This window comes from Dysidea avara, chromosome 2, assembly GCF_963678975.1.
Source record: "Dysidea avara chromosome 2, odDysAvar1.4, whole genome shotgun sequence".
NCBI lineage: Eukaryota > Metazoa > Porifera > Demospongiae > Dictyoceratida > Dysideidae > Dysidea > Dysidea avara.
Window position 1 is genome coordinate 27,618,549 of NC_089273.1, and position 14,232 is coordinate 27,632,780.

Sequence of the window (14,232 nt, forward strand, 5' to 3'; positions counted from 1 at the left end):
ATAATAATAACCAAAATGTGGTCCAAGCGGAAAAAGTTGATCGCACCAAAGACGAGGATCATTAAGTTCGCCACCTCCACGTATTTCTATTCTGTAGGATTGCAACTCCGAAAGTTATTGGCACATGAGGCTGGAATTTTTCCAAAGGAAACACTTGGCTAAGTACATTATAAATAGAAATTCGAAAACGCGCGATTGTGACTGGTTTTTGCAGATCAGATTACGGACCCGACACTCATACAACTTTAAACTAGTATCTTACCAACCAAGAATTGATGTATATAAATATTCCTTCCTCCCAAGAACTGTACCACAATGGAATAGATTAGATGATGAGATTATTGAGACTGACTGTGTTGAAGAATTTATGCAAAAATTAGCCCCTTCTATGAATATAGTTAAGTAACTTATCGCAATTGTATATATTTTATAGTTTATTATTGTAATTGTACATATGTATATAATTAAGTAATTTGTAGTAATTGTACATACTTATATAGTTAAGTAACAAATCGAAATTGTACACATGTAATTGCACATCAGCATTATACCCCTGGAGGGGCCTGCTGATTAACAAACAGACATCATCCTATTAGACTTTTCCAAAGCATTTGACACAGTACCACACCAGCGACTACTAACCAAATTAAGATTCTATGGAATTAATGGTAATAGTTACAATTGGATCCAAACTTGGCTTACTCACCGCTCCCAGTGTGTTGTGTTAGATAGCGAATCCTCAAGTCCAGTACCGGTGCTTTCTGGAGTACCACAAGGCACAGTGCTCGGACCATTAATGTTTCTGTTGTACATTAATGACATTACTAAAGATATCAACTCACCACTCCGCTTGTTTGCTGATGATTGTCTACTTTACAGAGTTATTAACAGTGCAGAAGACGCCAACATGCTTCAAGAAGACCTGAATAGGTTATCAGAATGGGCAAACACCTGGCAACTTAGATTCAATGTTAGTAAATGTACTGTCATACGTTGTACAAGATCCTTGACACCATTCAATCACGTCTATACCCTCAATAATCACATCCTAAATCTATCTGATCAACATACTTACTTGGGAGTAATCCTTAATACATCACTATCTTGGTCACCACACATTTCTAGTATTGTTACTAAAGCATCTAAAACACTTAATTTCCTGAAACGTAACTTAAACAAATGTTCAGAACAAGTTAAAGAATCTGCTTATCTAACAATGGTCAGGCCACAACTAGAATATGCATCTGACGTCTGGGACCCTCACCAAACTGGAGATATTGTAGAGCTAGAAAAAATACAACGAAGAGCAGCACGCTGGGTAATGAATGATTATGGTAGACTTAGTTCTGTCACCTCAATGTTAAATCAGCTTTCATGGCCAACTCTCCAGACTCGCCGCAAATTATCTCGACTACAAACTTTACACATAATTTTTTACCAACAAATATCACTTACAATTCCCCCATACTACCTACCAACATCACGATCCACGAGACAGTACCATCCACTGCACTACATCTTACCACATGTATCTACCACTGCACACCAAAATAGTTATTTTTCAAGAACAATTAATGATTGGAACTCCTTACCAGTAGATCTTGTTGAAGTTGCAGATGCTGACATTTTTAGAACTGGACTACAATCATTATTGTAATTGTGTTACATGTATTCGGGCAAATCTGAGCACACCAGCAGGGCTGACTGCTCAGTAATAATAATAATCAAAATAATCAACAATAGATAATAATAATCATCACATTTTTATATTTCGCTTTTCGAAGCGTATGCATTTGCAAACGAGTCATGGTTTTGATAAAACGTTCACATGCGCATGCGTTTATAATGTCCAATTTTAGCAATAAGAAACGCGTATCACATAACTATACCAGATGCATACAAAAGTAATTCAAGCGAACTAATTAGAGCTGAAGTTACGACGAAGATGTTTGTTACTGTAAGTTTTCTCACTGTTGTCCTTCTAAGCTGTAAAGGTAAGGGTTGATATTTATGCTAATATTTAATTAATTCTATGTTTAATGTAAGACATTTTCTATGTTTATGAAATCTCTTGACTACTTCTTAACTTATACTGTTTTATGGAAGATAAGTAATCGCTACTGTGCTTTTAGTGATATATCAAATAAACGAATTCGTATTGTTCATGGTGAGTTACTGTAGAATTTACTGTTGCTTAGGTTCCATGTATAAAATAACATGGTGTTACTGATGACCAAAAACTATCAAGGAATGTACACATACACTAGCAAAGAAAATCAAGTTTATGGCGTATTTCGTCGTAATCTACACTAAAACCTTGTCACTGTTAAGGATAAGTATTACAGAATTAATGAAGATATGACTCATTGTTGAATACGCATGCTCTGTATCTGGTCACTAAACACTGTCGCTAACAGAAAACACCATTCTTGTGTATTAGCAACATTGGTTAGGTAAGGTATATGTTGATATTTTGGGTCAGGTTGTATTAAGGGTCGTATAGCTTAAAATATGCTCAGAGGGTTAAATCCTGTAGATTTAGAAAGAAATGAATGATTCTACTTCAGATCAACATAGACAGTGATCGTAAGCTAACTGCAAATCCAATTAAGAGATCACTTAGTTCATTAAGCAGGAATACTGCTCTGGATTAGCTACATGTACCTCTTACCATGTAGTAAGGAGCATGAAGATATAAAGTGCAAAAACCAAGTCAACTATGGTGTTTTGAATGCCATTAGAGTGCCTGTAAATATTTCCACAACATTTACCATAATTGAATATAAAATAACTAACTTATGAAGTAATGAATATTGTGACCCATAATACCCCCATATGACTCATAATAGGATCACTTACAGTACTTTAGAGAAAACATCATACAGCCCACCACATGGTAGGATAATTTTTGAAATTTTAAGATAGTGTAGTTTATGGTTACACCTTTGCCTACAAGTAGTATGAAAAATTGGGGTCACATTATTAGGTGATAAGAATGCTTTAAAATTAAGGGACTCATGATACCCACATATACCTTATAACCAAAAGCGCCTTCATAACAAGCTTAAATGCTTCCAGTAGATAATTTGAAGGATCTTCCACTGTATATTTAAAAGCCTTATAATGGCATAATTATTCAGACAAAGGTAACTCGATAACGGAAAAGGTTACGGATTAAATATGTTTGACTTCACTTTGTCCATAGAATGCTTTTTGGCTTAATGCAGTACTTATTATTATATAGACCAGGTGCGCGGCAAGGCGTGGCATGTTATTACGTAGTCAAAATAACGAATCCGCCATTTAAACGTTTCAGCAGGTTTGGTGTGCAAGTTCCTAAACAGCTGATAACAATAGGAATAACTTTAATAGTCCTCAAGTTCCAAAGTCTTTATAACTCAATATACAAATCTTGATATTTGGCTATTTATTCAGATTCTTTACTTACAATACTTGCATCGACAGGAATAGCTACATCAATGAAAATTCCAGTACCGCAATCACAATTTAAAACCATAATGTTAGGGCGATGAGCAGAAATCAAGCGATCAGTGCGTATGTCAAAATCCCTTGAAAACTTGACACTGTTGGCCATGGTTCCAGGTTGTGGAATATGAAGCCATGGCTTATCATAATAATTATTAATTTTGTTTATGGATGTACAGGCATAAGCCTTTATCCTTAAAATACAAATACAAATACAAATACATTATCACACGTACTAACTCAAAAGTGATCACACAAAGCTCTGTGCTCCAATGCTGCCACAGAGTTGTATCTTTCAAAATACTCTGTTGCGGCAAGCATGGGACACATTATTATTATTATTATTATTGTTATTATTATTTTAATTATTTAAATTTTCAAAGTGGATATAGTACCGGCACTGGTTACGAACGTGGACGGCTATTTTATCGGAAGAAGTCCATCATTTTCTGGCTTATCAAGCAAACCAGCTGTCTCTAGGCGAGCTAGAGTTCATTTCAATTATTAGCTTTATAGTGCAATGTTACAGGTGTACATGGTTGCATGCACAGCAATAAAAGTGAGTTTGTATACAATTGCACTAAAGGTAATCTGGTAAGTACCAGATCCCATAACTTAGATTAAGTACTTATCATTACTTATACAATTGCAATTAGCTGCTAAATGTATCAAAATTAGGTGGCTTTGGATGTTTGGAGCAGATGCTACAAGGACATGTAAAATGGAAACTATGCTGGTTGTCTGGATCAAAGTTTCTCGTAAAATGCTGCCAGAGGATTTTAGTTAGGCCACACCAAGTCAAACCTTAGTTTCTGGTCACCCGCCCGCATGGTAAACCTGGAACCCTAGTTTATGAGGACTATTATTAATATTACAGGTGCTTAAGTGCATGTGACCCAGCAAGACACTTATTTTTTACTGCAAAACATCGAGATACTCTAATAGAGTAGTCAGGGATTCCAATAGAGCAGTCACACTACTCTTAACTCTAATATTAGGTATATATGCCACACTAATAAAATGTTTCTAACTATAGCTAGTTTTGTCCTTGATTATATAGCTGTTCAGATTATAACTGTTACTAATGCTTCTGTAACCAAAGTAATTTCAGTAGCATTAACTACTAGCCCATGCAGATGGGCCATAGCTTTAACTTTATAATTCAAATGTAGTCCTCTAATGATTAGTCTAGTAACTTCAAATGCCTTATCACTGAACACTACAGGGGTATGGAAAGCCGGCAACATTCGGTGAGCTTAATTAAACTTAAAACTTTTCCATAACTAAAATTAGATTGGCAAGTAGAAACCCTTATAGTTTAAACATTCCCAGATATAGATGATCACTAAAAAACACTAGTCTGGAGCACTCAATGACTCAAAACTTTGACAGTTACTTTTCTCAAGGTTTACTGAATAGAAGGCTGGAAACGCATAGCTAGTGGGCTAAGACTTCACATTTGAATGAAGAATTTCTAATGTGAAAATAGAAGTTAAATTGCATTTTGGATCATGATCATTTGAACAACTTAGCTATAAGTCATAGTAATACTTTCCCGACATAGCTAATGAGACATTTATTTCACTTGGAAAGCATAAGTAGCTACATGAGCAAAACATTTCCTATAGTATATTCTCAATAAATAAATAAATATACTTAAATGCTATACATCAGTAGCCATGATCCATCAACAACTTTCCTAGTGCATTTTTTGCCGAAGCACAACTACTTATGTTGTTGGTTAAGTTTGACTAAAAACAAAATCAACATGAATTTGCTAAATTGAGCAAATAATAATACCATACAGTATATTGTCACAGTAGAATCTATAGTCCTGAAGTCCTGATCATCCGCCCGCCCGCATCCATTTGTAGGCTTGGGAGTCACCAGAAACTAAGGTATGACTTGGAGTGGCCTTAGTTGAAATTTAATGATAATAAAGGGTTGAGTTAGGTCAATTACTTGTAAGCTGTTGAAGGTTCGAGGAAGTCTGTTGAAGTAGAAGTTTCTTTGTTTATTAGATGACGTAAAAACATGTTCAAGTTTGTTATTGGAAGAAGACCTAGTAGAATAATGACAGAATTTGATGAAGGTCTGGATGTTGAAATGATCAGATGGATTTTGAATTGATTTTATGAAAAACAGAATGTCAGACTGGTCATAAATATACATTAATGGTAGTAGGTTGAGCTTGATAAGGCGAGTTTTATAATCAGAAACATAATCGTTGAGGATGTATTTGGTAGCTCGGCGCTGTATTCTTTCAAGAGCAGAGATATCTTGGATAAGGTAGGGATGCCACAATGGGGAACAATACAGGAGCTGAGACCTTACTAGTGCTTTGTACAGAATTCTTTTGGTTGTAGTGTTAATAGAATGGCTGAATGTACGTCTAAGCAATCCTAGGGTTTGATAAGTTTTGGATGAAATGTGGTGATAGTGGTTTCTCTAGGACAGGTCGGTAGATAGAATGATACCAAGGTCACGATGTGTGTTACTAGATATTATTGAGGAATTATCAATGTTGTAAGAAGTTGGGAACTTTGTATTAAAGGAGAGGTGAATAAATTTCTTGGTGTTAAAAAATTAGTTTGAGTCTTGAGACCAGTCAAATAAGGAGTTGAGGTCAACCTGGAGTTTGATGGAATCAAGTAGTCCAAACATGAGTTTGTAGCATTTAGTGTCATCTGCAAAAGATAAAGCATTGGAGTGATTAATGGATAGATACAAATCGTTAATGAAAACTAAGAACAAAAGTGGGCCAAGGATGCTCCCCTGGGGCACACCTGATAAAACTGGAAGTAGAGTTGAGTAGGAACCATTGAGTCATACACATTGGTATCTATTATAGAGATATGATTTGAACCACCACCACAGGTTGCCAGTAATGCCAATTTGCCACAATTTTAAGAGTAGTTCATTGTGAGGAACTCGGTCGAAAGCTTTGGAAAAATCTAAGTAGATTACGTCTGTTTGGGTTTTGTGCTCATAGATATCTTTGAGGAAGATAAGAAGTTGTTGCAAAGTTGAGCACCCTTCATGAATCCAAATTGTGAGATAGAGATACGGCTAGAAATAGATTTTGTAACTTTTTCATGAATAATATGTTCCAGTACCTTGGACACAATGCAGAGTAGGGATATAGGTCTATAATTAGTAACACAATTTTTGTTGCCAGCTTTGAAAATAGGGGTGATGCAATGTATCTGCCATTCAGAAGGAAGACAACAATAGTAAATGGCATATGAAAATAAATAGTGTAAAAGGTTTGGTTAAAACAATAGCACAGTTTTTTTAGGACAGCAGGATTAATTCCATCAATACCAATCACCTTTGAAGAGTCAAGAGATACTAAGGCAGTGTGGACTTTGTCTTCAGTGATATTGATGGAGTCAATGGTAGAATATGTAGAAGGCATGTCCTCAAATAGAGGTAAGGAGTAGGTACTCTGAGAGAACACAAAGTAAAAGTACCTGTTGAACAAAGAAACTTTATCAATGTCATGGGTGGCAGAACTATCATCAAAGAAGACTGTAGCAGGGATAGAAGCAGATGTAGTGATGTTTCTTACATGCTGATATATTTTTGAGTCATTACTGAAGGCAAAATTGTGGACTAGATTTGCTTCGAAGTTGGCCTTGGCTTGTTGGATGCTGTTTTGGAGGTTATCTTCTGCTGTTTTTATACGATTCAAATTGTGATCAATAGGATGAGATTTGTATTTCTTTGATAGAGTCTGAAGGCACTTAATCTGATGGCGTATATTTGAAGTGTACCATTTAGGAAACTGAGAAGAGCTGGTTCTAATTTTAGGAATAAACAGGTCCATTCCCCTAGTGATATTGTTCTTAATAAAGAGCCAGATAGAGTCTATGTCAGATAACTGTTCACAGGTAGTATAGTCAATATGAGATAGATAATTGATGAGGCCAAGATAATTGGCTTTAGAGTAATCAAAGATAACTAGTGGAGTGTGTGAGGGTATATGGTCTGCATGTAACTTAACACTTAAGGTGACAATAAAGTGATCAGATGATATCGGTTGGTAATGGGGATGAATAGATATGTTGTACACAATATCTTCATTGTTAGTGATTATTAGGTCCAGAGTATTTCCTTGATTGTAGGTTGGTTCATCAACCAGTTGAAAGAGGTTTAGCTGAAACAGTAAGTCACAAAATTTGTTAGATTTTGGTGAGGAACCACTATAAGTGGCCCAGTTGACACCAGGGAGATTGAAGTCTCCCAAGAAAATAATTGGACTTGATTCGTTGGTTGTTATACAATTTTTACCATGTTTGGTAGTCTGACCATCAATTCTGTAGCAGTACATACTTGTATCAGTCTATCACTGCATGCTATGTCGACGTCACTGGAACTACAAAGGATAGAGTAAGACCATTGATGAACTCGGCCTCAGAGAGACTTCTGTACAAACCATCACTCTATCCTGTCACTTCTGTCTACTGCTGCTTCTCTGCCACCTTACCTACATGAAAACTATAAGCTAAAGCAAGTAGCACAGTCTTACCAACCGGTCATCCATCACTCCCAGCCAGCGGAGCCCAGAAAATGTGAATGGCAACTCGACTTAGGAATATAGTCGGCTCTGGCATAGTAGGCACTAACACAAACGAGCCATCAGCACATGGACCGACAAATAAAGTCCGTAGTTGCCTACAAAGGTAACAGTTAAACAATTACAGGAAACAGTGAACAAACCCCAGCTGGTATTCATTAGTCGATGCCGGCGTAGCTTCGACCGTCTTTCACCACCACCGGCCATGAAGCAACCAGACTTTTATCAGCCTCGCTCTTTGCGTAGGTAGCTACACAAACTTTAAACTTCAACGGTTGTTAACAGAAGCAGCTGCTTCAAAGTACCGTTGCCTAGTTATGACATCCTCACGTGAGTGATATGGTGATAATTAAATAGAACTTTTTGGATGGAACTTCTAACCTGGTCTAATTTGATGACTGCTTAAACATCTTTGCGTCTGTTTCCTGACCATATCTAACTTCGTCTTAAGCCGAGGGATAGTGCGATATATAATGTAGTGGGTTTTACTCTTTTCACCACCTTTCATAACCCTTACGTAATATCAAGCTCAAAAGCATTCAGACTTCCTACTGTAGTTGTTGCTCTCTCTCTTCGACTTTAGGGCACGCATCTAGTAGTTGCCGCGAGTAGTCGACTTTAGGGGATGCGTCCAGTAGTTGCCGCGAGTAGTAGACTTTAAGGGAAGCGTCCAGTAGTTGCCACGAGTAGTCGACTTTAAGGGAAGCGTCTAGTAGTGTTAGTGTTAGGTTTGGGTTAGAGTTCAGCTTTGGTTTTTTCTTCACCTTTAGGGTTGGTCTTACTATATACAGCTTATTTCGTTAGTCACATATAAGATACAAAAGAAGGTAATCAAGGGAGCTAGCAGCGGTAGCATAATCGGTAGCACACTGGACCATCACACTGGGATCCTGGGTTCGATCCCCCTCCAAGAATGCACTTTTTTTCGCCTTTTTGGTTTACCGTTTTTTGTCTAAGTTCTGTAGGGTTATGAAATAGGGTGTAAAGAGTGGTACCCATAATGTAGCGTGTCGTACAGTATCTCCGAGTGTCAGATGTCCTCAAGTTGGATGTCCTGTATGCTTTACCTATGGCTTTACTTATCAGCGTAGCAACCACTTGGAAGTCGCTTGCACAGAGCTTATATACAGAGCAGAGACTACCACTAAGAATGATAAATGCATCACAAAGAAGTTTACTACAGGTATAGCTATACAGTATTCATACAGTTTTTAAGAATTTACATCCTGATCATTGTGGCTACCTGAATGCAGATAAAGGTTTGCCATCAGGACTGCCCAGAAGCAATAAGGGCCCAACAGTACACACCTCAAATAAGCTGAGGCCTGCCCCAGTTGCCCACCTCTCTGGGTGACTCAGTTTATCATGAAATACATCACCAAGCTCAACAGTGGTTGTCCTAAACCATAATGACTGAACAAGAGAACTAGCTATCTAATATTTTGCTTAGTTTTTGCATGCCAGATGGGAATGCCATGCATAATACTTCTGTGAACACCTGGAATGAATGGTCTGCAACTTTTTTGAAATTTCACACAGCTTTGACATGTTGTTGAAATTCCAATCTGAAATCTTGTATATTTCTTGTACACATACTTCCATCTATGCTAGGCCTGCGCCTAATATGCCGGCATAATTGTGAGAATAATAGGTCACCAATTTCGTGAGAATAATTCCGGAATAATAAGATGGTTACAGGCATAATTTTAGAATTATCGGACGTCCACGGGAATAATCAGTGGAATTAAGGAGCGTGCCTCTTCTTGATTAGCTAGAAGAAAGTACTAAACTACTAAGAATGATATATAGTTGGCATTATTATACGACTGCTGACTGAAAGGAGCTGAAAGAACCTCCAGAAGATCGATATACTCTAATAGAATGCTCAAATACTCTAATAGAGCAGTCAGATCGTTTTATGCTAGAAGTCTGCAGACAGCATCAGGGGGTTAACTGCATGATTATATGCAATTCTGAAACTTGTACATCTTATACCAGTGTATCTTCTTCAAGTCTTTCAACAAACATATTGATATCATTATCCATTAAACTTAGCATGTAGTTATAGCTACAGTTTTAATACACTGATAATTGAAAACTCTTTTGTTATACTCCCGATAGCTATTTTACATCTGTTGTAATGGCTATAACCATTATGTGTAAGGTGGAATGCTTCATTTATGGCTAGCTATTAAATAATAAATTCTGACAAAACTACTTATATCAGCATCTTGAGAATTAAGCGACTATAGCTACAGAAACTAAGTGAACATTATTATGGAATAATAAGCTAGATAAAAGAAGAATAATAGGAAAAAAAATTGGGAATTCTGGAAAGAATAATAGGTAAAATTTTGAGCATATTAGGCTCAGGCCTAATATATGCAGCATTGTGTGTGCTATGCCCTGTATCCTTGTGACTCTTGTACAGTTTATAGAGATTTGAGGTGTGAAATTTTACCTTGTGAAGAATTTCTAAATACTGAACGTCTTGTGGTCCAACTTTTCTGAATATTTTGCTTTTGATATCATTGCCACGTTGATTGATATCTTGCTAGATATAAAGTTTGATATCTTGTATAGGATTTTTTTCTAGTTGCAGATCCTTTGACTTGGAATATTACATTACCGTATTGTTGTGTGCTAAAGAATAATGTACTAATCTTGTCAGCCATCTTGTGTGATCAGCTTGGTAATATATTAGTCATTGTTGACAGTACAGCTATTTAACAAACCATAAACACCTTCCTTTGCCAGCACTTTTGAGAGCTCTGTGTATGGAAATCAAGTATTCCCATGGCATTTTCAAACTTTGTACAAACAGACTGTTAACTATAGTTTGTTGCATTTAGAATGTGAAGAATATTTGTCATCATATAGTGCACAGTAGGTCTGCCAACATTTGCATGGCAGTGGTCACAGAATGTACAACAATGACCAGATGGTTTATTACCACACAAACTGTATGGGATGCAAGACTACATTTGGCTATAGGCCAACATTACCTTGTTTCTGTCACTGTGCAATGAAACCATTGGACAGTATAGTCTCGCGTGGCCAGACCGTTTTTTCTCTTTGTCATTGAGTAGGGAGAAAAAGGGTCTGGAACAGTTCGAATCCCACAATTGTCTTGACACGTCACGAGACTACGTCACAAATATGCAACCCATGCGCTTAAACTCCATTGTAACAAGAATGCCACAGCACAACGATAAACAAAGACTTAGCTTACCTAAACAACTAACATTCGATTCAATCTATTATCGCCTCAAAGGCAGCTTTAGATGCTGATAGGTTTATAAATATGCGCTTGAAATTGATTGACGCAAGCAGCTATTATTTGAAAACGCATCACGTTTCTTTGGTTAACACCCCCGAATTAACCGGGGAGTGCCAAGACGAGTGTGGGATTTGAACTGTTCCAGATCCGTTTTTCTCCCTACCCAACAACAAAGAGAAAAAAGCGGTCTGGCCACGCGAGACTATGGACAGTATACATCAAAAATTATTCTCAACGTGTTTTAGTCAACTAACGTAATCCAATGTTACTAATAAGTGCATACAAATATCCTGTAGTGATTCACATAGAATGAAATTACCAACAGTAATTATTCTTGGTCCAGGAATATAGCTATAGTACACTAACACAACAGAATTACTCTCCTTGCACTTGCTTGTGCATATACAGCAATGAATGTATACTACTCTGGTGAACGATCAGCATATTACCAAACATGGGAGGAAATATGTATAGTGCAGATTTTAATTGTGTTTCGTCTTCCAGTTGTATTGGTAGGAAATAACATGCACGTTAGAGGTTTTGCAGGAAATGTTCACATAATATGTGCGCAGACATTGTGGGTGAAAGTACATACCAAAACCCACAATACATTACAAAATTCATAGCTACATGTCAACCCTCAATATTATACATATTATTTGCTAGAGATAGCCACTTGTTACAATGGCTTTTTAGCATATCCCAGTAAAACTTCTCAATTTGTGCTTTTAAAATTCAATGTAGAATCCTCAATCCACTAGTCAGAGCATACATGGCTAAGGAATGTGTACTGCAAAACCTCTATGTATATACACTGCTATACATTTATTTCATTTTCACAATTTTAACATATATAGTTAACTTTCATGTACAATGTATTTGTATTTGTGTGGTTATCTGCACAGTATGTGTACACAACCAAAAAGTTCATGAGTGCCACACACAACACAGCACATTGATAATATGACTGAATACCTTGAGAAAATAGTTTTTAGTTTTGTATGGTTGATGAAAGGGATTCAGAGAATATCCCTCACTTATACCTGTGTACAGAGTTGCTGTATGTTGAGTACACATTAGTTGGGCCAGTTGCCAACATCATACATAAAGCCCGTATGGTCCAAGGTACATCCATAAAAACACTGACCACAGGTCGGGGAAACTGCCTCAACAAGATACCAAAACTGAAAGCTATATACGAATTCTATTGTTATCTCCATACTGAAATAATATTGCAAACAGTACAGTTCATACAAAGTTATACAAGATACACCTTTTGTATCACTGTTTCAAACGGTTGACGATGATCCAGTGTCAGCTCCTATCAAATGAGATAGCTTTCACTCTGCATGCACAACACCACATAATACACACAAAAAATGTTTAACGAGTATTTCCACAGTTTCTATAATAATTTTACCATCAAAATATTCAAATAGCTACTCTAATAGAGCAGTCCTACTTTTCAACAAAACATTTGTCATGCTAAGTGCTAGTATGAGTGTTAAATAGCGGTTAACCATGCATGGAAATAATACTGTATAATGGGAATCATTTGTGGAAGATAACGTTTGTGAATTTGCGATTTTAGTTGCATTCATGAAAGGTTTTTAAATTGACAAAAATGCCCCTTTTTCCCAAAAAAGCCTTTGTACTAATCTCCAACCTTCCCCTATGATTCACACCTTAGTTCATGCAGTACTGACATAGTGACAAGCATATTGATCACTGACCAAAACTGTGGACCTATCTTAGTCAACCAATTTTGTGTTGGCTAATTTTGGACAGGTGAAGCAGCTTAGAAATTGTGTATACATACTTGGTCAGTAACCCCTTACTTTCATTTATTGTATGAGTTCCCTCATTTTGACTCCTTTAGGTCTTGCCATCCTTGCCTAAATCAACTAGCTATTAACCAGTTGGTAGCTACTAAAATACCCATGTTTTATTGTTAGTAAATCAACATAAAAATCAAGCAGTAAACTAACAGATAGGAACGTTTTGGTTACTGATGATTTACTTGCAGTAAACCAACTAGTAAATCAATGGAAAGGTGATTTACTTACTAACTATAAAACATGGTAAAACAGCCTTCTTCAAGCAGTGACCATGAATGTTAATGATACATAATGGCCAGTTGATATCTAGTTACAATAACTGCATGTAGCTATGGGGTACCGTATGCAAGGAAATGTTGTTTGAAAAATTCATACTTCATTAGATTTGAATTACAAAATTCAAGAAATTGTAGATAAAAGCATGTACTTTTTAAAACACTTATGGATATTAGACATTTAATTTTGACGAATTAAACCAATTCGTCAAATTTTTCTTAGATCAGAATTTCCTTGCATACAACGACTGTATGCATGCTTGTAGCACTGTGCATTGACTATTTGCTCTACCATGGACTGAAGCAATGCTGCATTACATATTATTATTATTTATTATTATTTGTTAATTGGTACAAGGAAGACAAAGTCTTATAAAAACCAATCTCAATACATCTAAATAAAATCAAACCGGCGGTCATATAAAAATACATCTACTTTAGTCTTAAAGATCAGTACATTAGGTGCAGATACAATTTCGTGGGGTAAGGTGTTCCAATCATTGACGATTCTCTGTGAAAAACTATGACCTCTAATAGCAGTGTTAAAGTGATTTTTGTAAAGTTTGAGTCCATTTGATCGGGTGGGGTTGGTATTAACAGTAAAAAAATAGTCTTTGTCCACAGATACTAAATTGTTCAGGATTTTGTAAGTCATAATCAGATCCATTCTGGTTCGACGGTAAAGTAAGCTGGGTAGATTAAGTTCTTGGAGTCTTTCAGAGTATGTCAAATTATAGAAGGAGGGTATAAGTTTTGTGGCTCTTCTTTGAACTG

At 36.5% G+C, this 14,232-nt stretch overlaps 1 long non-coding RNA gene across 6 annotated transcripts; it reads right to left on the bottom strand.

Annotated features, from left to right (window-relative positions):
- Positions 1-488: 488 nt before the first annotated feature.
- Positions 489-1,746, bottom strand: LOC136247006 (uncharacterized). 6 transcript variants are annotated; one of them, XR_010697001.1, is made up of 6 exons: positions 1,593-1,745; positions 1,476-1,538; positions 1,354-1,418; positions 1,076-1,285; positions 707-1,026; positions 493-654 (listed from the first exon to the last, which is right to left on the bottom strand). It is a non-coding gene; the product is annotated as an uncharacterized lncRNA (long non-coding RNA). The 6 variants fall into 6 exon arrangements; XR_010697002.1 differs by having other exon boundaries at positions 1,476-1,532; positions 1,593-1,743; XR_010697004.1 differs by having other exon boundaries at positions 489-654; positions 1,076-1,411; positions 1,456-1,538; positions 1,593-1,746.
- Between the last annotated feature and the right edge of the window lie 12,486 nt (positions 1,747-14,232).